Here is a 21,056-nt window from a genome sequence, read left to right as displayed (position 1 = left end):
TGGGAATATGTGGGAATGTACAACGCCTGTTTCAAGGTGGTTTTGTGGCGTTGCCCCTTGCTGTCGACCAGGATCACCTCCGCATCTCCTCTGCACTCTGCCACACCACTGCATCTCGTACCGTCAGCCAACTCCATACGGTGAGTCTCTGGCTGGAACCTGTTGTCGAACCTCTTGAACTTTTTGATGTCTGTGATGATATGGGACGTCGCTCTCGTGTCGACCATTAGACCCGTCTTCTTAACATGATGTCCTCGTTGAAGCCCGACTGGCCCGACATCACAGTCACTCACTCGGAATGAGTACTCACGACTGCTACCGCCGTCGCTCCCGCTGCCGCCGTCGCTCCCGCTGCCCCGGGTGCGGCTGCTGCCGCTGTACCCCTCCGAGACTCTCTGGATGTCGTCTCGCTGGCGCCGCTGCTGTCTCCTTCTGCAGGCTGCATACCGGTGTGTGGAACTGTGGCAGTGGCTGCACCACTGCTGCTGGCGATCACACATCTTTGCGATATGGCCTCTCACACTGCACCGGTAACACCGCCGCCGGTCACCTGTAGCCGCCCTCTTCACATTCGGCCGCATCTGAATCCCCATGGCGCAGTCGCCCTCCTCCGCTGCCGCCGCATGCCTCCTCCCAATGTCCTCACCTCTGAGCTTGGTCCGGGACTCGGAGAAAGGCACCGGCTCTTTGCCTGCATAGTACTCTCGGAGGATTCTGAGCGCCCTGTGTCCATCGTCAGCCGCTTCCCGCATAACAAGCGACACACTTTTGTCATCCAAAACTTGAATCAGCTCAGCATAGGCCAAGGCATTTTTCTCCTTATCTTCACCCGTCTCGGGTTGGTTTAGGATGGTTTTCTTCAAACCTCGAAGCAACAAATGCCCCAAAAATCTCTTCTCCCAAAGTTCATACTTTTCCTCATCTCCGTCAAAAACAAGCCGGGTCCAACGGCTACTCGAAGCAGCCCACCTGGCCATGCTGTTAGCCTAGCACGGGCACGGCTACAAACTTTTCACCTCGAAAATAATTTTGGTACTACCTGGTTAAACTGGGCCCATAACCTGTTAACAGATAAGCACTGCAGCGTTCTGCATACATACCAAAAATACTGAGGTAGAAAAGATATACGGAGGATACATCAAAATGAACAGACACAGGGAGGCATCAGCTTCTGCTGGAACCAGTCGACACACGAACTGGTGCATGTTTATTAAGTCAGCCTTAAATAGTGTCAACAAGCACTTCCTGTCCAGCTTTTCATAATAAAAGTTCATCAATACACAATAATAAATACAACAATAAATATAATGGGAGAGCATATCTCAACATTCGGCTTTGCCGAAATAATTAGTATAGGGTCATAAACAAAAATCTAGAGGCAAATAAGGTCCCTGGTTGCCTAACTGACGACCACCAGAGTCATCAGGCTCTGGTGGCAGAGCTGGTTCTGTCCAGAGATGGTTCCGTCCTCTGTATGGATTCGTCGTTTGATTGCCCTTAGGGCTACTAGCATGGCTCTTACCATTCTTCTGGGAGGGATCAGTCTGTGAAATTCCTTTCTGGCTTGATTAAACGGTTGTACCACAGCTTGACGAAAAGGTCCTCGGTGATATTACGTTTCTTCTCCTGTTCTGAGAAAGAGAGAGTGATATCTTCTAAGACAGTTTCTGTATAGCCTTCATAGTGATCTGCTGGAACAGGTTCCAATTCTCTTTTATTCCTCTGTACAGGTGGGTCTCTCCTTAGGTCCTCTGTACAGGTGGGTCTCTCCTTAGGTCCTCTGTACAGTTGGGTCTCTCCTTAGGTACTCTGTACAGGTGGGTCTCTCCTTAGGTCCTCTGTACAGGTGGGTCCTCTGTACATTATTTTTGAGCGGTGCTAACCGCTCCTATAGACCGCCCAGAAAAAATGATGTCACAAATGATGTCACAAATGATGATGACATGAGTCCGCTAGACCAATGAAACACTTCGATTCTGTTGATCTGTCCATGATGTCATAGTCACATAGGCACCCGATTGGTTAACTCTGAACGCGTTTAGACCGCCTAAATTACGTCATAAAAAAATCATTTGAGCGGTGCTAACAGTAGAACCTCTCTCTCCTCTTTGGATCTGTAACTACTGTTGAATTCTGTACAATCGGTCTCTCCTTGCCCGGACAGGACAGGAGTCAGGTCAGGACGTTCTTTGAATTTCCCAATTGTATGAGTCATGTATTATCTATAATACATGAAAACAAACCTCATTTTTAGACAGAGCGCTTTAATCACAGGGCCCTGTCTAAAAGTGTGGTTTGTTCTCATGTATTATAGAGATATCAAGCTCAAGACAACATATTGGCACCTCTTTCTCTTCTTTGGATCTGCAACTACTGTTGAATTTTGTACAATCGGTCTCTCATCTTGCCCGGACAGGACAGGAGTCAGGTCAGGACGTTCTTTGAATTTCTCAATTGTATGAGTCATGTATTATCTATAATACATGAAAACAAACCACACTTTTAGACAGAGCGCTTTAATCACAGGGCCCTGTCTAAAAGTGTGGTTTGTTCTCATGTATTATAGAGATATCAAGCTCAAGACAACATATTGGCACCACTTCTTTAACAACACTGTCTTATGACACTAACCCTAACTCTTACCTTAATTCTATTATGGACACTTCTTAATTGTTGGAGGTCTGATCATGTTTCCTATATATCATCTACTGTGATGTATGTAGGTTACGTATGTAGTCTACATATTAGTATTAAACCAATTACATTTCATCTGAGAGATGACGTTATTGTGATATCACAATAAACGTTATATAATATGTTAATCTATACAAAATAAGTAGTATAACATTATTGTGCAAGTAAACTGTAAGAAAACTGTAAGCTATAATTGTATATAATATCAGAGAAAGCGTACCAGGTACAACCAAGTACTCTCTTGTTGACAGCTGAGTTAGAAAAAAGGAGAATCCTTGGGTATCTGTCTAAAGCTAGACATACCAATATCAGAAAGACTCTCTTTAAACTCTCTGAAAAGAGAGTACAAAACAAGAAGACCAGGAGTCTGTCTAAAGGATCATTGAATATCGGAGAAGGCGGACCAAGTACAACCAAGTATTTACAAAAGACATTACAGAAGACACGAAGACGGTCTTTGACAGCTCAGTTAGCAAATAAATCTTTGAGTCTCTGAGACCAGGAGTCTGTGTCTAAAGGATCATTGAATATCAGAGAAGGCGGACCAAGTACAACCAAGTACTCTCTTGTTGACAGCTGAGTTAGAAAAAACCAGGAGAATCCTTGGGTATTTGTCTAAAGCTAGACATACCAATATTAGAAAGACTCTCTTTAGACTCTCTGAGAAGAGAGTACAAAACAAGAAGACCAGAGGACCAGGATCATTGAATATCGGAGAAGGCGGACCAAGTACAACCAAGTATTTACAAAGGACATTACAGAAGACACGAAGACGGTCTTTGACAGCTCAGTTAGCAAAGAAATCTTTGAGTCTCTGAGACCAGAAGACCAGGAGTCTGTGTCTAAAGGATCATTGAATATCAGAGAAGGAGGACCAAGTACAACCAAGTACTCTCGTGTTGACAGCTGAGTTAGAAAAAACCAGGAGAATCCTTGGGTATTTGTCTAAAGCTAGACATACCAATATTAGAAAGACTCTCTTTAGACTCTCTGAGAAGAGAGTACAAAACAAGAAGACCAGAAGACCAGGAGTCTGTGTCTAAAGGATCATTGAATATCGGAGAAGGCGGACCAAGTACAACCAAGTATTTACAAAGGACATTACAGAAGACACGAAGACGGGCTTTGACAGCTCAGTTAGCAAAGAAATCTTTGAGTCTCTGAGACCAGAAGACCAGGAGTCTGTGTCTAAAGGATCATTGAATATCAGAGAGGACACATAGACCACGCCTACTTCCTTAATAAAAACGACAGCAATGCACAATGTTGTCTATATAGTTCATACTACACAGCAAAAGACCATGATACCCTATTAATAACAATAACTAAAGAACTATAAATAATAAATCTATTCCTATATATTTATATATATTTTCTTTATTTTTATTTTTTTTGTTTCTTTATTTTAAATCTTTTACTTTTACCATTCTCCCTTTTTCCTTTTCAATCCTTTTTTGTACCGTTCTCTACAAGATATCATATCCTTATGATACAATTCTGGAGTAAAAGATAAAGATATTATTTAATATCTTCAATTTAAAAGGGAAAAACATTTATGATTATTTAAACAAAAGGCTTGAAAATCAAAGTCCACATTATATCATATATGTCCCTAAATATTTTTGCACCGCTCACTTCGCACGGGTGCGATTTTTCTCTTCTATTCACTCTTTGACTGCCACCAGGCTGTTAATGGCCAGGCTGTTTGTCTGACCTCCTGTCTGTTCTCCCTCTGTCTCCCCCTTGCTTTATAACCCACAAGAAGCTCTATTTGGATCTATCTGGTTTCAGACAGCGACAATTAGGAGTTTCTCCTGCATCTCGGCTACTCAAAATGGAGTTTCTGGTGACACATAAATGTGCACATGAATGTGCACGATAAATTGTTATTAGCCTTTGGTCTGGTCAAGGATACTAACAAACCTGGCTGGTATGTTGCGCATAATATACTCCCGACATAATCTGTTTCCAAGAGGCAACCCAGCACTTCTTGGCGTTGGCCGTCAGTCAAAGTTAGAGGGAAAAAGTCTGACCAACCGCTTATCCTGGACCTTTCTGGCGCAAATCGACCCCCACCCAGGATTCAAGACAGCGACCACGCTACATTAAACCCTGCAGTCTATGGTTGCTGTTTCGAATCCTGGGAGGTGTTCGTTTTGAGCCGGTGTAAAGGTCAGGACACACGAAAACCTTATATAGTCTGAGCAGACCTCTAGACTGACATCATACACAACACAAAGAATATTGCCATGCATGCCTATCAACACTGATTTGCCCTTACAGGAATTAGTTTGCACCGCTCACTTCGCACGGGTGCGATTTTTTTAATCCCCCTTTTCCCCAATTTAGTCGTTATGCTTAATTCCTCCTGCACACAGTGTTGTCACGCGAGGAGTGGAATGCTCCCTGGTTTTTGCAAAAGGTTCATGCCCACTTGTGTGAGTGACAAATAAAACTCTATACCTCTGAGCAATTGTATAATGTATCTGTAAATAAATATGTTATTCTGCCAAAGTGCAGTAACTACGCAAATAATTTAAATGATAAAAGGATTTAAAAGTGTTTAGGTCATTGTTAGATATGAATTATTATACATAATTCTATGTTTGTGTTTGAGTCTCATATGACCATATAAGATATATATATGAACTGAACGTACAGTATGAGACCACATTTTGGTCGGATACTGTAGGGTCAGGCTAAAGATTGCAGGTCATAATAACTTTAGACTATGAAATCATGATATACTGTATAAGTCACGAGTGGTGGAAAATAACCAGCACTACGTGGCACTTTCTTCCTGTTATTTCCTTGTTATGATATAGGAACAAATCAATGAGTTCCTACTACTTCCTTGTTTTGATTGGGAACAAATGAATGAGTTCCACGCTTCTTACTGTCATAAACTGTATGTCTTTATATACTGAATGTAACTTCCATTTTGGGAGAGAGAATCCTCTGTCCTGCCGTTAGGGTGGGAAGAGATTTAGAACTGTTTGTCTCTTTGTCTGTCTCTCCTCAATACAGCAATCTAAGATATACGTCCTTTGGTCTCTTTGTCTTATTTTAACTATGGATTTAGAGATCCATATTTATCTTTAATAATTTATCTAATAATAATGGTCCTTATCGAGCGAGGATACTGTTTGTAACATTGGCCGACTGAGGGACGGATAAGTGTTCAGGCTGTTAGCCATTTAAAGTTCACTTTCTCTCCCCCGGTGGAACAATGTTGCAACACGTATCTGAAACCAGCCAGGAAAATCTCTATAATTGCTGTATTTTCAGACAAAGGTTTTTATTTGGACAACAGTGTTATCTGAGTTTTCGATTAATGTGGAACCGCGTGGACCCCCAGGAGCAGCGGACCGTGTTGGACCGTCTTCCTTGTTGGATACTCCCCCGGTCCTGGGCTGCATCTGGGATTTCCACGCTCGGCAAATTCCTAAGTGATTAAGATAAGTACATATTTACTAAATCCCTGTAACGTGTCGTGTCTTTGAATTTTGAATTAACGATGTTAATGTTTTGATAATTGATATGATTTGTGAATTATGTTCTCTCTCCGTTGGAGGAGTCCGATAGCTCCTAATAATGTTTTGGTTTGACACGCGTCGTAAATTAACCCTTATCTGCTATAGATACAGATGGTCGTATAACTCTTTGTTTCATCTTTGTTTCAGGGTGTATGTACAACACCTTTAATCTATTTTTAACTATTTCTGGTTCGTGCTCTCGCTCTCTCATTGTGATGAGGAGTGCAGAGACAATACTGATTTTCAGACTTTAACTTTTTACGGTACAGTTGTTTTTGTCGTCAGTTTGTTTGGACCCTATGAATGGTCATTATATGTTTGGCTTATAACCTAGGGCAAGTACTTCTAGTCGGCCTGAATTTAACGAGTACTTCTAGTCAGTTGCGGTTATAGCTTTTTACTGTCTGGACCCTATGAAGGGTCAGTATTTGTCAGTTTGTTACTGTTATGTTCACTGTACCGATAATACTGTGTTTATTTAGGTCTCTCACTTTCATGGCTTGGCCCAGCCATTGGAAATTGAGAAACAAATATTTTATCTTTAACTCTGTTACTGACCAGTTCTGTTTTCTGTAATATTAAATACTTTTAAGACATTTTAAAATGTCTCTGAGAAATTAAAGTTAAGAGTTAAGATTAAGAATAACTAACTCAAATGAATGATGTCTAAATTAATATAATATGTTGTAACGTTAAGTTTTAAAAACTGCTAGAGGCTTCTGGCTGTGTATTATACTATAATTTCATTTATGTGATGAATGGATTCTGTGAGAATGAATTTACCGTACTGTATGTGTGTGCGAGCAGAAGATTTGCGTGTGGGTGCTGCTTCAGTAAACCCCCCCTCTCTGACTCCCATCTCTGTGAGCATGAGTGCGTGTGCGTGCGTGCGTGCACTTGTGTGTGTGTTCCAATACTGTATGTGTGAGTGCGGGCAAGCGCCTGTGTGTGCGTAAATGTCGCTTTAACCCCTTATCTGTTCCACTCCCTCTCCATCACTCTTGTGTGAGTGTGTGCGTGAGCGTGCATGTGACTATGATTCATGCCTGTGAGGTGTGAGCGTATGTGTGCCTGTCTGAGAAACCACCTGGAGCCTTCAAGGTCAGATGGTCTGTGTGTGAGAGAATTGTTTTGGGAACATGTCCTGTTTAGACTTTCCTTTCTCCTATTTTTCGTAAACATTCTGATTGTTTACTGTCTATGGTATTTTGTTTAATTGCCCTGTTCTTTTACTGTTAAGACTTCATTACCCAGAAATCTCTGTTTTGGAACGTCACGTCCCTGGTTACCATAACAACCAAATTAGGCTCCATTGTTGAGAAGGACACAAGGTCGCTTCTCGCCCTTCAGGCGTATTACTTATCACTGACTCCCCTGTGCCCAAGCTGATACTGTACTGCTACTGTATGAGTGCATGAATTAAAGCTCATTTCATTGATTTAAATAATTTAAATTATTTTATTTAACTTTTACAACTTGTTGTAAAAAAGGGGAGTGTTTAAGGTTTAATATATTTTAATTTTAATTTGATTTTAATTTATTTAATTTGTTTTTTCATCGATTTAAGATTTATTTGAAACTTAATTTGAAATGTTTCTGTTACATGGGCTGACGGTGACGGAGAGAGGACTGCAGTGTGGGGAAGGAGGAGAATCGGGTCAACTGAGAACCACCTGACTGAGATGGGGTGCAGACGAACCACGACCTGAGGCCCGGCCAGACCAGTGCACGCCAATCAACCGCAGCGGCACGATGTAAAAATCGTGCCTTGTCGGTGAGAATTCTGTTGCACTGTTGTTGATGCCATGTGTAGTACAAACACTATCATGATGAACTAAATTGTTGTTGAAACAGTAAACTGGCCAAGTCTTCGTCCCCCCTAGGAATCACCTGAGAGACCCAGAAGAACGACCCCACATCAACTGCATCCTGCGTCCTCCTCCCTCACGTCTCTACAATGCCCCAACGTCAACATCACCACGTCATCATCATCACCCTCATCATCATCATCGTCATCATCATCACCCTCATCATCATCATCGTCATCATCGTCATCCGATCAATGGTCATCCGATCAACTCATATTTTCTTTTTTCATTTTTCATTCTTTATTCTTTATTTTTATCTGTTTATTCAATTTTAATTCTGTCTTCATTCATCTGTAAGAAACGATGAATGATGTGTCACATTTCTTTAAACTTTAAGGATTTATTCCAGTTCCCTTTAAAAAATATATTACAGTCCTTTTCGAAATTTGAATTTATAAATATTATTAAAGTCTTCATATTATTATTATTATTATTACCCTGATAAAATGTTTAATATGGAGGTCATATGAACCTCATACAAAAATAAAAAGGATAGATTGTTAGATATGAATTATTATACATAATTCTATGTTTGTGTTTGAGTCTCATATGACCATATAAGATATATATATGAACTGAACGTACAGTATGAGACCACATTTTGGTCGGATACTGTAGGGTCAGGCTAAAGATTGCAGGTCATAATAACTTTAGACTATGAAATCATGATATACTGTATAAGTCACGAGTGGTGGAAAATAACCAGCACTACGTGGCACTTTCTTCCTGTTATTTCCTTGTTATGATATAGGAACAAATCAATGAGTTCCTACTACTTCCTTGTTTTGATTGGGAACAAATGAATGAGTTCCACGCTTCTTACTGTCATAAACTGTATGTCTTTATATACTGAATGTAACTTCCATTTTGGGAGAGAGAATCCTCTGTCCTGCCGTTAGGGTGGGAAGAGATTTAGAACTGTTTGTCTCTTTGTCTGTCTCTCCTCAATACAGCAATCTAAGATATACGTCCTTTGGTCTCTTTGTCTTATTTTAACTATGGATTTAGAGATCCATATTTATCTTTAATAATTTATCTAATAGTCATTTTAGTGTATTGTAAATCACAGGCTAATTGGTTACACAGTGATATCCATAAGGAAGTGAATTAATTAAATTAATGCAATGATATTTTTTACTTTAGTTCAGTGTTGTTTAAGTGTAGCAACATTTTCAGGGAAATTAATGTCATTGGCACCAGTGATTGATTTATAGATGAATTGAAAACTTAGAAGTTTGCATAGGAAAAAGCACATGACAGTACAAGTTCACTGTACACCACATGAAAGCTTTTGGGCTTGTTTCAATTGCGGTCCCTTAAAAAAAAATCGCACCCGTGCGAAGTGAGCGCTGCAAAGGCGATTAATACTGTAATGGGGGATGCTGTAAAAAAACAGCATGCGCAAACCTTCATTGCAACCAGTCATGTTTATATGTTACGTCAGACCATGAACCCTGGTCAGTATATAAAATGTGAACGTTTAGGTTATATTATTCCACTTACAAGACAGAGACATATTATAGAAGAAGTGCAACTGAAGAGAGGGTTATAAAGCAATTAGGAGACAGAGGGAAAACAGACAGGAGGGCAACCCAGCACTTCTTGGCATTGTCCGTCAGTCAAAGTTAGAGAGAAAAGTCTGACAAACCCAATATCCTGGACCTTTCCTAAACCTTAAACTGGCAGATTGAACAACACACAGGATTCGAAACAGTAATGCAAGGGTAATGTAGCGTGGTTGCTGTTTCGAATCCTGTGTGGTGTTCAATCTGTTAGTTTAAGGTTTAGGAGAGGTCCAGGATATGAAACAACCTGGCCATTACGCCTGGACCTTTCATGAACTTTAAACCGGTCTCAAGTGCAAGTGTAATGGCCAAGACAGATCTAAATGAACATGAACAACACAGCATTTGATTGGTCTGTTCTGTTTGGCTAACACATGTCGTCATGAGTAGAACGGTTTCTGATTGGTCGATTCTAATGTTAGTTACTCAACTAGCCAATCGATGAAGAATGAAAGAATCGTCCCGTGCTAATATGTTTTAACTAAATAAACCGAAAGTGAAATATAGGAGCGGTTTGCACCGCTCAAAAACCTCATACAACATTAAATGACAAATAAAACAATGTAGCTATAAAATATCATCAAAAACAGTTGTTTAAAAAAAAAAAAAAAGTGACAGGGGGCGTGAACCTTTTGCAAAAACCGGGGAGCATTCCACTCTGTTGTTGTCACTGCTGTTGCTTCCTACTGACTCACCTTCCAGGGAGGAGCCTCCACCAGGAGGACGGGGGCCTTTGTCCTATATTCAGTACTCCTCCCGCCCAACTCTCCCTGCTTACAGGTGCTGCCCCAGCCCATAGGAATACATGCAGTGACACATATACCCGCCCTCCCGGCTTCCCTCCCCTGAACACAGGCCAATTGTGTTTGCACAGACGCCCGACAAAGCCGGATGCACCATGCACAGTGGATTCAAACCGCAACCTCCTTGGTGGTGGGCACTTTATCACTGCGTCACCCGAGTGCCCATGTGATGCACTTTTAAGACAATTGATGTACAATTTTATATGTCATCTTGATGTGTCCGAGAACAGCATCACAGAGGCTGTAAGTACATTTTAGCCATTTAGACATCACATTTATATACCAGTAAAGCAACCTTTTGTGGAGTATGTGGTTGAACTTCACACCTGCAGATATTCTACTCTGCACCTTGATCTCATATACAATGCACTGATTATAATCCTTTGTAAATAGTCTGCCACATGTGCTATCAGCTGAAATTTCACAGCTGCAATTACATCGTTTCAACAATAGAGGGCGGAATAGTCATTAAATCTGATTATTCTATGTCACTGCAGCAACAGGCTGATGGTACAAAAGGGAAAGTGGACAAACAAATCAATCCTATTCACGTTATTCCTGGCCCTCTCTATGGAGGCTGCCATTTTCTTTTACAGCTTCAAAAAACATCTTTTCACTTCCTCCCAAAAAGGAAGTGACAGGGAATTGTCTGTTGCCAGATTTTGCCAAAGAAATAAGCCCAACAGAAGCAACTATAGGCTATAATACTTTACATTTACATTTGAAAATAGCAGATCGGCAAGCTCACAATGTGACACATTGTGAGCTTGCATGTTTGCTATTTAAAAAATATTGACCACATATTTTCAGATGGGGCTCTGCGACTGTAGACAAATATGTTGAAGGACAACTTTGTTTTTTTACAACAAAGGTTCATATTTTAGATTGTCATTAGAGAAAAGAAAAAGTGAATGTTAAAATGTTTTCATTTGCTTTATTCTATTGTTTTATTGTGTTTACCATGCTAAAATGTGGGGCATGCGTACGCATGGGGGCATGTGTACAAGTGGCTTAATTTGTATTTTTAGACACAATAAGCCAGCAGTTTCTTTAATGCTATTTACAGTAACACTTCTAGCCCCCATAAGTCACATCCAACCATGAAAGGTTGTGTTGTATCTTGGGAATGGGCTTATTTAGCCACTTGTACCCATGCCCCCAAACACTGAAATAAGAATCTCTAAAACAATAGAAAGAAGTAAATGAAATAATTTTGACACTCATCTAATTACAATCTAAAATATGAACCCTTGTTGTAAAAATCTTAATTAATCTGGGGTCCTTGATATGAAAAGATTTGGGAACCACTGGTTTAAGAAATATTAGAAAGTAAGCCCAATAAGCAACTATACTATTTTTTAAAAGACACACGTTGCTTATTATAAGCAGACATGGCAACCCAGGTACATTCAGAGCCCAGAGCCCAGAACGCCACCTACTGACACTTTAATGCAAGGACAACAGGAAACCAAATGATGTTTTTTAGGCCAGTTTTTTCAGCCTCCGCCTCTTTCAGGATATGAACAGGAAGCCGGGGGCGGGGCCAGGAATATCGTGAATAGTAGGCTACTATTACCTCTAGATAGCACATGAATAAAAACATGATGATCAGGTATTGTGATTATACTAGGTGGAAGATTAAAAAAAAAGTGTACAGAAATAGTTAAAATTCAGTGTCATTAAATCAATGTTTTTCGATCAGGCATTTTGACTCAGAGGCTTTCAGCTTTCAGGAAGAAACCAAGAATACACAGGGAATTTGCACATTATAACCACATGTCCACACCCGGTGGTCTAACATGTCTCTGTGCATAAATGTAGTTCCCTTTTCCAGAAATAGGCATACACATTTCTTGTTCCGTCAGCGAGTAGCAAAGGTCAGCCTCTCGCCATCTAGCAACCTTATCTTCATCTCAGCCACTGCTGGACTTCCATAGAAGCTCCACTGCTTTGCCAGCCTTCACAAATGGGGCAGCACAGCAGACCTCGCCCACTGTGTGCTTGTGGAGGGGAGCAAACAATGGAGCACATTTATTGAAGCTTGCCCTCTCCAAAGACTAAAATATGACTAGTCACCCTCCACACAGCAGACCAGAAGGCAACGGCTTGGCTCAAGGACTTTGCATTCACTAAATCAATGAACCGTCAATACCAGTTCAAATTCATTCCACCCACAGGTCTACAAATGTAAGTGACAGACGTGTCGGATAAAATGAATATCAAATATCTAAATACTGAATCAAGCAACTTAAAAACTGTCCGAGAGCGGTAGAAGCAATCAGCGACTCTCTCGCTTATCGCTTGGTTATTTAGCTACCGTAAATGTCTAATCCGTTGCTGTTGGCTGGCTGAGCAACATAGCCTTGCCGTAGCTTTAGGTGCCGGCTACATGAAGCTGGATATTTCTGAATCGAGACATTTTTTGGTGCTGTTGGGGCTTGCAGCCACACAAAGCTGGATATTTCGGCCGCGGAACTGGATATTTTTTAATCCGGATAAATAAGTGGAGAGATTGAAAAATATCCGATTCACTGGATCCGTGTAGACAGGGAACCCGGATATCTCTGAAGAATTTACTGTGTGTGCTTGTTAGACCTAGATATCTTTGTCGTGTGGACCTAGATATTTTTCTATGTGGATATCTGAAAAAACGGGATATATGAAATATCCAGCTCCGTGTGGACCTAGATATTTTTCTATGTGGATATCTGAAAAACCAGGATATATGAAAAATCCAGCTCTGTGTAGCCATGGCCTTAGTCAAACCGTGCTGCAAGGCCCTGTACCGGTCCTGGAGACACAAGGCACAAAGCCTCAAACCAAACCCCCCAAACCAAAATAAAGCTAGTGTGGCCAGCCTGATCAGACTGGTGACCACATAATCACCACCTATTCCCTTCGGAGGCCGGCCTGTTCCACGTGGGACCAGAGATAGCCGGCGTGAACTCTGCCATCTACTTGACTTGATTTTTAAAACTATACCTTAATAGTTAATAGTTATAGCTATATATATGCTCAGTGTGAATGGCCCTTTACACCAGTAAAAAGTATTTTTCACTTCTTGTACTTTGGCTATTTTTTCGCCCCTGTCCGTACATCCGTCCGTCCGTCCGTCCGTCCGTCCGTCCGTATGTTTGTGCGTGTGTACGTCATAATGTCCGTGAGCAGCAATCTCCAGCATCGTTGCACCCGATTGGCGTGGAACTTTGCACGCATATTCCCACTAGGCCATGGAAGAAATGCCACACTATTTTTGAAGCGGTGAAAGCCGCTTCCAAGGAGTGGCTTTGTGTGTCCCGTTCATGTCTATATATGGTAATTTCAGTCCAGAATGAACAGGTTCTATCTGTCCGTAAATGTGTGTCCCATGTGTGTCCCCTCATGTCCATATATGGTCATTTCAGTCCAGAATTAACAGGTTTTATCTGTCCCGTACATCCAGAATATGTGTGTAGTGTCCGTCCCGGTCTGATGATTGGATGATTAAAAATGTCCAATGAGACCATACTTTGAGGATTGGTCAAGCTTCACATGACAATTCGGCCCTCCAGATAAAATCATTCATTCATTCAGAATTCTGAATTCTGAAGCTCTAGAACACATAGAATAAAGGTTCACCACTTCACTTCGAACCGAATGTACAGAGTTCATAGCTCTAGAACACATTGAATATATTAGGACTACTGTGGCACCCAAATGTGACTAGGTCTGGCACTTTGTGCCTTATGTCGGTATTAGTTTGAGTTTGTCTGTCCCGTGCCTGTCCCGTGCCTGTCCCATACCTGTCCAGTCCAAAATGAAAAATTGAACATTGGTCAAGCTTCACATGAAAGCGTCACATTAGTCTACCTACTTCCTACAAGATCACAGCTGATTCAAATGAATGATCAATGGCTCTAGATGTCGCCTCTATTAGACGAAAACAGGCTTCACTATAAACGGCTAAGAGCCGTTTAGTTTTCATTTTTTATGTGGTCTTTAGATGAAAACGCAATTTGTCCATAAACGCGGTAATTTGCATGCCAGGTCGCTAGGTGGCGCATGTCGCCATGACCGCACTGCCCAAGTTCCGTTCTCTGGTCCTCCTCAGTAGAGATGGGATTTATGGCTCTTTGAAGTGAGCCGAATCTCTGGGATCCGTTCCTTTCAAAGAGCCGTTCAAAAGACTGGCTCATTCTAGTCACTAGTTGTAGTTACTTTGTAGATTTTGATTATAATTATCACTTATACATTAACCCTATATACATTTATTTCGGACATAATAGGTAGCCTACATAGGCCTACCTGCCATTTGAAAATAGCCGATCTACAAGCTGTGAGCTTGTAGATCTGCTATTTTCAAATGTTTTTTTCTCCCTACATTTTATTCATTGGAAAAATTGTGAAATGGAACATTTTGCATAATGAGTACTTTCTAGCTACTATTAGTAGCCTACTTTTAACTACATTTTGATACCAATACTTTGATATTTTTACTCAAGTAGCCTACATTTTTTATTCTAAACTTCAACTTGTGGCAGAGTATTTCTACATTGTTGTACCTTTCCCACCACTGTTGTTCATTAGAAAGGAACGGCTCCCTATACTGCAAACCGGATCCCATCGTTCATATCAAAGAGCCGTTCAAAAGACTCGATTCGTTCGCGAACATCCCGCCTCTACTCCTCAGTCAGTCAACACAACTCACTGCCGTCACACAGCACAGGCAGACTGGCTGGCTGGCTAACTAAAAATGCTTAAAAAGTTTGTTCCAGACGGTCGGAACAGACACATGTACCATACACACTCCGGGACTATATTTATTCCTTATGATACGATACAGAAAAAGGCGTTCACTTCACGTTTCGTTTCAACACAGAGGACTGGAGTCAATGCCTTTACTGCAGCTTATGGAGGGGGTACATACAGACGGCGACGAGCTATAGATGTTGGATCGAGTCATGATAAACATTATAGGCTACTGTCGCTATTTTCAGCGTCGGCTATTTTTGCAGTTGTCTGCTATTTTCACAACTTGTGAGCTTGTAGGTCGGCTATTTTCACAACGCACCGCGACGCGTTGTGAGCTTGTAGATCGGCTATTATCACAACGCACCGCGACGCGCTGTGAGCTTGTAGATCGGCTATTTTCACAAGCACCGCGACGCGTTGTTGTGAGCTTGTAGATCGGCTATTTCCAAATAGCTACGGTATAAATTAGGGCTAACGTTAGCAAAAATGTACTTAATAGTTACTTTAGTTTACACCACTGGGACAGCCCTAGGACGTCCCACATCTTATCATTTTCAGTGGTTTGCTGCGTTTACGGTATTTAGATGAAAGCGGGAGATACAAAGCGTTTTTACCTATTCCACTTTCAGAGGGGGGTTCACTTTGTTACGGTTTCACCCCCCGAAGACGCCATTTTCGTCTAAATGACCCCCCACAAACGAATATAAACCATTACGTTTACAGTGAACCGCGTTTTCGTCTAATAGGGGAATCTCTGCATGGTGCTTGTCAACTGTGACTTCAGCACTTGATAAATAGCATGGCGCATTCATTTGAATCCGCTGTGTGGAGAGAGATCTTGTTGGCAGACTTTCAGATTATTGTCAGGTCGTGTTCTCACATTATTGTTGATTCCTCAAATTAATTGAGTGATGACTGACAACAAGACGCAATGCCAATCATTCACACCCCCTTTTCCCCAGTAAGCTCTCTGGCAGATTTCTGGCAGATCGAATCGAACAAACTGCTCTTTAATTAAAACTAACGATGGGATCCTTTTTCCTTTTTTTGGTTGAGCGGTGAAGTTAATTCGATATTATTATATTTTGATGACTGTTATGTGCTGCATGACCCTGAGACACAGCTGCTGGTATAGGGATGAGGGAGGATAGGTAAGGAGGTCATAGTTGCCACATAGTGGCCTCTTTGTTTTATGGCTGTGAGAAAGAGATAAGGTTCTTGACGTTTAATGAGCTCTGCAGAGAAGGAAGTTTTGTTTTAGCAAATTAATAATGAACGGTGAGAGGGAAGGCAAGTCAGTCTGTCTTCTCTGTCTTTGGGATCACTTTTCATCACTAAACCATTGTTTTCTGGGGACATTTTAAGCCAAAGGAATGTTTTTTGTGCAAAACAAATGCTTGCAATGGATTCAGCATCATGACAAACCCCTAGTTAGACCCCTGACATCCTACTTAAATACCCAGAAAAATGGATGGGAGCCCAACTTCATTTGGCCGCTGTGGCGACCCCGAAGGTCGCAAACTCGGGCGCCCTAGCTAAATCATTAGAGCATGCCCTGGGTTACATCTGTGCAAATTTGGCGCTTTTAGACTGATTAGCGCGAAATTACCATTCTATCTCCCTAAGGCACCCGACTACTAGGTTACATGGTGGCTTTCTGGCTTAATGAAACTTCAGCTTAATGAAACTTTCTTCCTGAAGAAACTGCATGGGCTCGCTGAAAATACGCACAAAGTATATTATGGGCAGTACAAAAAGTACACATCCAAATTCAATCCAACATTCACAGGTGTAGAATATAGTGTAGAAAACGAGACAAATAAGCAGAGATAACTGTGTGAAGCTGAACGAGATGACGTTTGAACAGAATTTGTTCCTTTTGTGCCTAAAAATGTGGATGGCAGTAATATAAATGCTAAGACAAAATGCAGCATTTCCCATAGGAATTCACTGTGAAACTGCCCCAAAATCTCAAAAAGTATGACAATTAATAACCAGAACAATACAAGCAGAGATAACTGTAAAGCTGAACAAATTGAAGTTTGAACGGAATTTATACCTCAAAGAATGTGGACTAGTTTTAAGTGCCAAACAATGTGGATCAGGATGGCAGTAATATAAATGGAAAGACAAAATTCATTTCCCATAGGAATTCACTGCATGGGAAACAGTTTTTTCTAAAATCTCAAAAAGTATAAAAATTGGTAACGAAAAAATGCAAGCAATGAACTAAAGCTGAAGTTGAAGTTTGAACAAAATTTGTAGCTAAAAACAAAAGACTGTTTGTTGATGGCGAGCCCACATTTAACTCATAAATAGCACCGCTCATTTAACTGGGTGTGATTTCATATAGGTCTATGAAATTTGAATGAGTCTTTTGAACGGCTCTTTGAAAGGAACGGATCCCCAAGATCCGGCTCCCTTCAAAGAGCCATAAATCCCATCTCTTCTAGTTTGACCTGTTTCTAGGCCTATACTGTTTTTCGTCTGCTCTTACTCTATCTTCTCCCTTCTAAAAACAAAAAATAATCACATATTTTACACCTGTGTAAACCTGTGATGTGCCAACAAAGTTGATTCTGGTTCGGATTTATTTGAGTGAATATACAGGGAGATAAGGACATGAATCAGGACCAAATTGCCAGTTAAGTGCTGAACAGTGAGAAATCGGTCTCTGTCTAGTCCAGCAGGAGCCGGTATTGCACTGTCGCCTTATCTCTCAATAAAGGCAATTAATTACAACAATACACGTACACTCTAAGAAAGAATTCTGTGACCGAGTAAATAGCACTATTAGAAAAAGTTATATTTACTCAATAAAATCACTGAATATCATGTATGTGATTGTTTGAGTAGGTCACACCAAACAAAATGAGTAAAAATCCAACTGTTCTTTTTGAGTTAGATGTACATATATTATGTGAGTTAATTTCATGAGAATAAATTAGTATTTGACCAACTGATTTTATTCATGAATTATACTCAATTTGTTTTGGTAATTTTCCTTCATAATATTTGAGTATGGAGTACTTATATGGATCAATTTAAAAAGACCCTTAATTATTATTCATTCCAACGTAATAATCTTTCATCTCTCACAACAACTTAAACAATTGAGTAGATATGACTAAGATTCAAAATTGTACACAAGGGTTCATGGGAAAGTTCTACTGGAACATTGTCAACAAACAGCAGCAGCACACATCTTCTTCAACAAGAAACCTGGAGAGTGTTTGCAAATATTGGTAAGTAGATTTACTGTATCTCTGTGCATATAGGCTACACAAATGTATTGGGTATAACTTATGTTCTTTACAAAGGTTTGCAGCTAGTTAAGGTTACAGTGAGAGGAATGTGCAAGCCCTCTAGTCATTGTGACTTTTTGCATTTATTACAAGCTATGCACAGCTGCATACAATGGTGTGTACAATGAAGATAAAATGCACAGGTATAGGCCTACATTATTATCTACATGTCTTCTTTTTTACTCTCTTCCCCTCATCTCTGTCTTCCAGGTTAGTGCAAAGTTCAGGATGATCACCACACTGAATCTTGAGCCAAAATGTATGGCAATGTTGGACTTCTATACCCCCAAACTACTGTCCATGTTCCAGTCCAAGAAGGGCAGTTTGGGCACAAATGAGTATTGTACTTCAGGTATGAAACTTTCATTTACTCTAACTGCTTTAATTATATTTCACCTGGCTAATGACAACAATTACTATATTAATTTATGCTAAACTCATCTTTATCCCCTGCAACTCTCTCTCTCCTGATTATTCATTTCTAAATGTATGTCTTAATAGCTACTAAGGACAGTCTCCCAGCTTCCGTTGCTAAAACTGGGTTGTGGAAACAATTGTATTGCCAAAGTTTATGTTAGTTATGAAAGTGCAGTCATACTTTTTCTTTATTGTTCAAATAATTATTTTTCTATTCTGCAGAGAGGAATCCCCAATCAACGAACACGAGAGGTCATCATCCGATGTCTCATCGACCATCTGGAAGAAGATAGTGTCAAGATCAAGGACTTTCAAGTTAGTAAAATAAATGTTTTGACGTTTTAATGTCATCGTGGATGAGACCATCACATGCAAAGGAACAGCATAGTGATGTCCAGAGAATGAGGTTGTGACATTGGCTGAATGGCTGTTGCATCCGTTGCATGTCTGGTCCAACTGATTCAAGATTATGCCCAGGGCTGCATGTGTGGAGACAGCTAGGATTGCTCAATGTGTGTCTGTGTGTCTTGTAACATTTAGCCTGAAAGTGAGCTCTAAACAATTATCTTCACAATGTGTGCAGGAAGGAAGCTGCTGGTGCACCTGTCAGAGTAGAAGAGAAGTTGACAGAGGAGGTGATGATGAAGATGAAGATCTACCTGCTGCAGAACCAAGAGGACTCAATGAATGAACCTACTGATGTAGGTATTGTGATTAAGGGCATCACTGCCCTCAACAATCTTGGGGGTCTGCTGCTATCTGTTGGGACTGTTCTATGCCTTTAATCTGAGATACCCCAAGAACCTCAGATATGGTCTTGAGATGTTCCAAAAAGTACTAGTTGAGTTGGATCCTGGACACCTTTCAGCCAAAGTTCAGAGACTGAAAAAATGTCTGCTTGCCGACTACTGTTCAGCAAGATGCTCTCAGAAAGTGGGTATAACCTACTGAAAGTGGATTTATTGTCAAAACAGCATTTTTGCAATGGTATTTGTTGCTGATAGTAATTAGTTAATGTAAAGTGTTTGTTTCTGGTGCATTCGAGTCATAATGCAAACAGGTCAGTTTAGCATATAGACATTACACGTGTGCATAGTCAATATGTTTAAATGTTGAGCTACTGTAAATGCTTATTTATTATTTCATATTCCAAGTTGTGATTTTCTTTCATGCCAAATGGCCTCTGACTGTCTTTAATGTATTTTGTGGTTATGACTTACTGTTCATTTGATGGGCTCATTGTTCTTATGGTGCATAATGTTTGACAGACTGCTTACTTACAGTATGCACAGTTCAATTAGAGGTACTTATATACAGTATTGTGAACACACACTGCTCTTTAGTGAACAGAATTTTAAAAGTGTCAGGGATACCCCTTTCCTGATCATTATCTTTAAACATATTGTTTTTGCAGGCATTGTTGCATGTCATGTACATACTAAAGTATGTTGAATGTTCATACTTGATGTGGTGTTACACTGGTCAAAATTAGTTGATTAAAAACATAATTATCTGCATAATTATTTCATGTGTATTCATTTGACATCATGTACTCCTGGAGTAAAAGGTAAAGTAAATGAAAGGGGTAAATGGTACTATATGAATTAAATCAATAAAAGTAAATGAATAAAGTAAATGTGACATATTTGTTTTGTTAAATCATACTCTAATATTCAATTAGATCTACTTAATATTTCAATGTATTTACTTGTAGTCTTTTGTGGCATTGACTGAATAATTTAATTATATCTACTCAATTTCTTTAGGTCATTGTACTCAATTTTAGTTGTTAATAAGTACGTAAAAGTTTTGGTTACTTTTACTCAAATTAATTGAGTATCATCTACCTGATTTCATAACAGTAATATTTACTCAATATTTTTGAGTGTAAAAATGTTTCACCAATAAAATTGAGTAGAGCCTAGTTTTTGTTTTTAGAGTGTATATGCTGCATAGTGTAGGCTAATTTGTGCTAGTGAAATGCCAAGTTTCCAAGCCAAGAAAGCTTATACAATATAGCATAAGTAGCCTACTAAATCTGTATCAACACTGTATCTTTGAGTGTAGAAAATAAAATCTAATTGTGTAGACTTTTTTGCGCTAGCGTTCTATGTGATTGTAGGGGTAGTAGTAGACC

Source organism: Nannobrachium achirus, assembly GCF_963921795.1.
Source record: "Nannobrachium achirus genome assembly, chromosome: 21".
Taxonomy (NCBI): Eukaryota; Metazoa; Chordata; class Actinopteri; order Myctophiformes; family Myctophidae; genus Nannobrachium; species Nannobrachium achirus.
The sequence above is the reverse complement of the archived record's forward strand: the minus strand, read 5'-3'. Positions refer to the sequence as shown.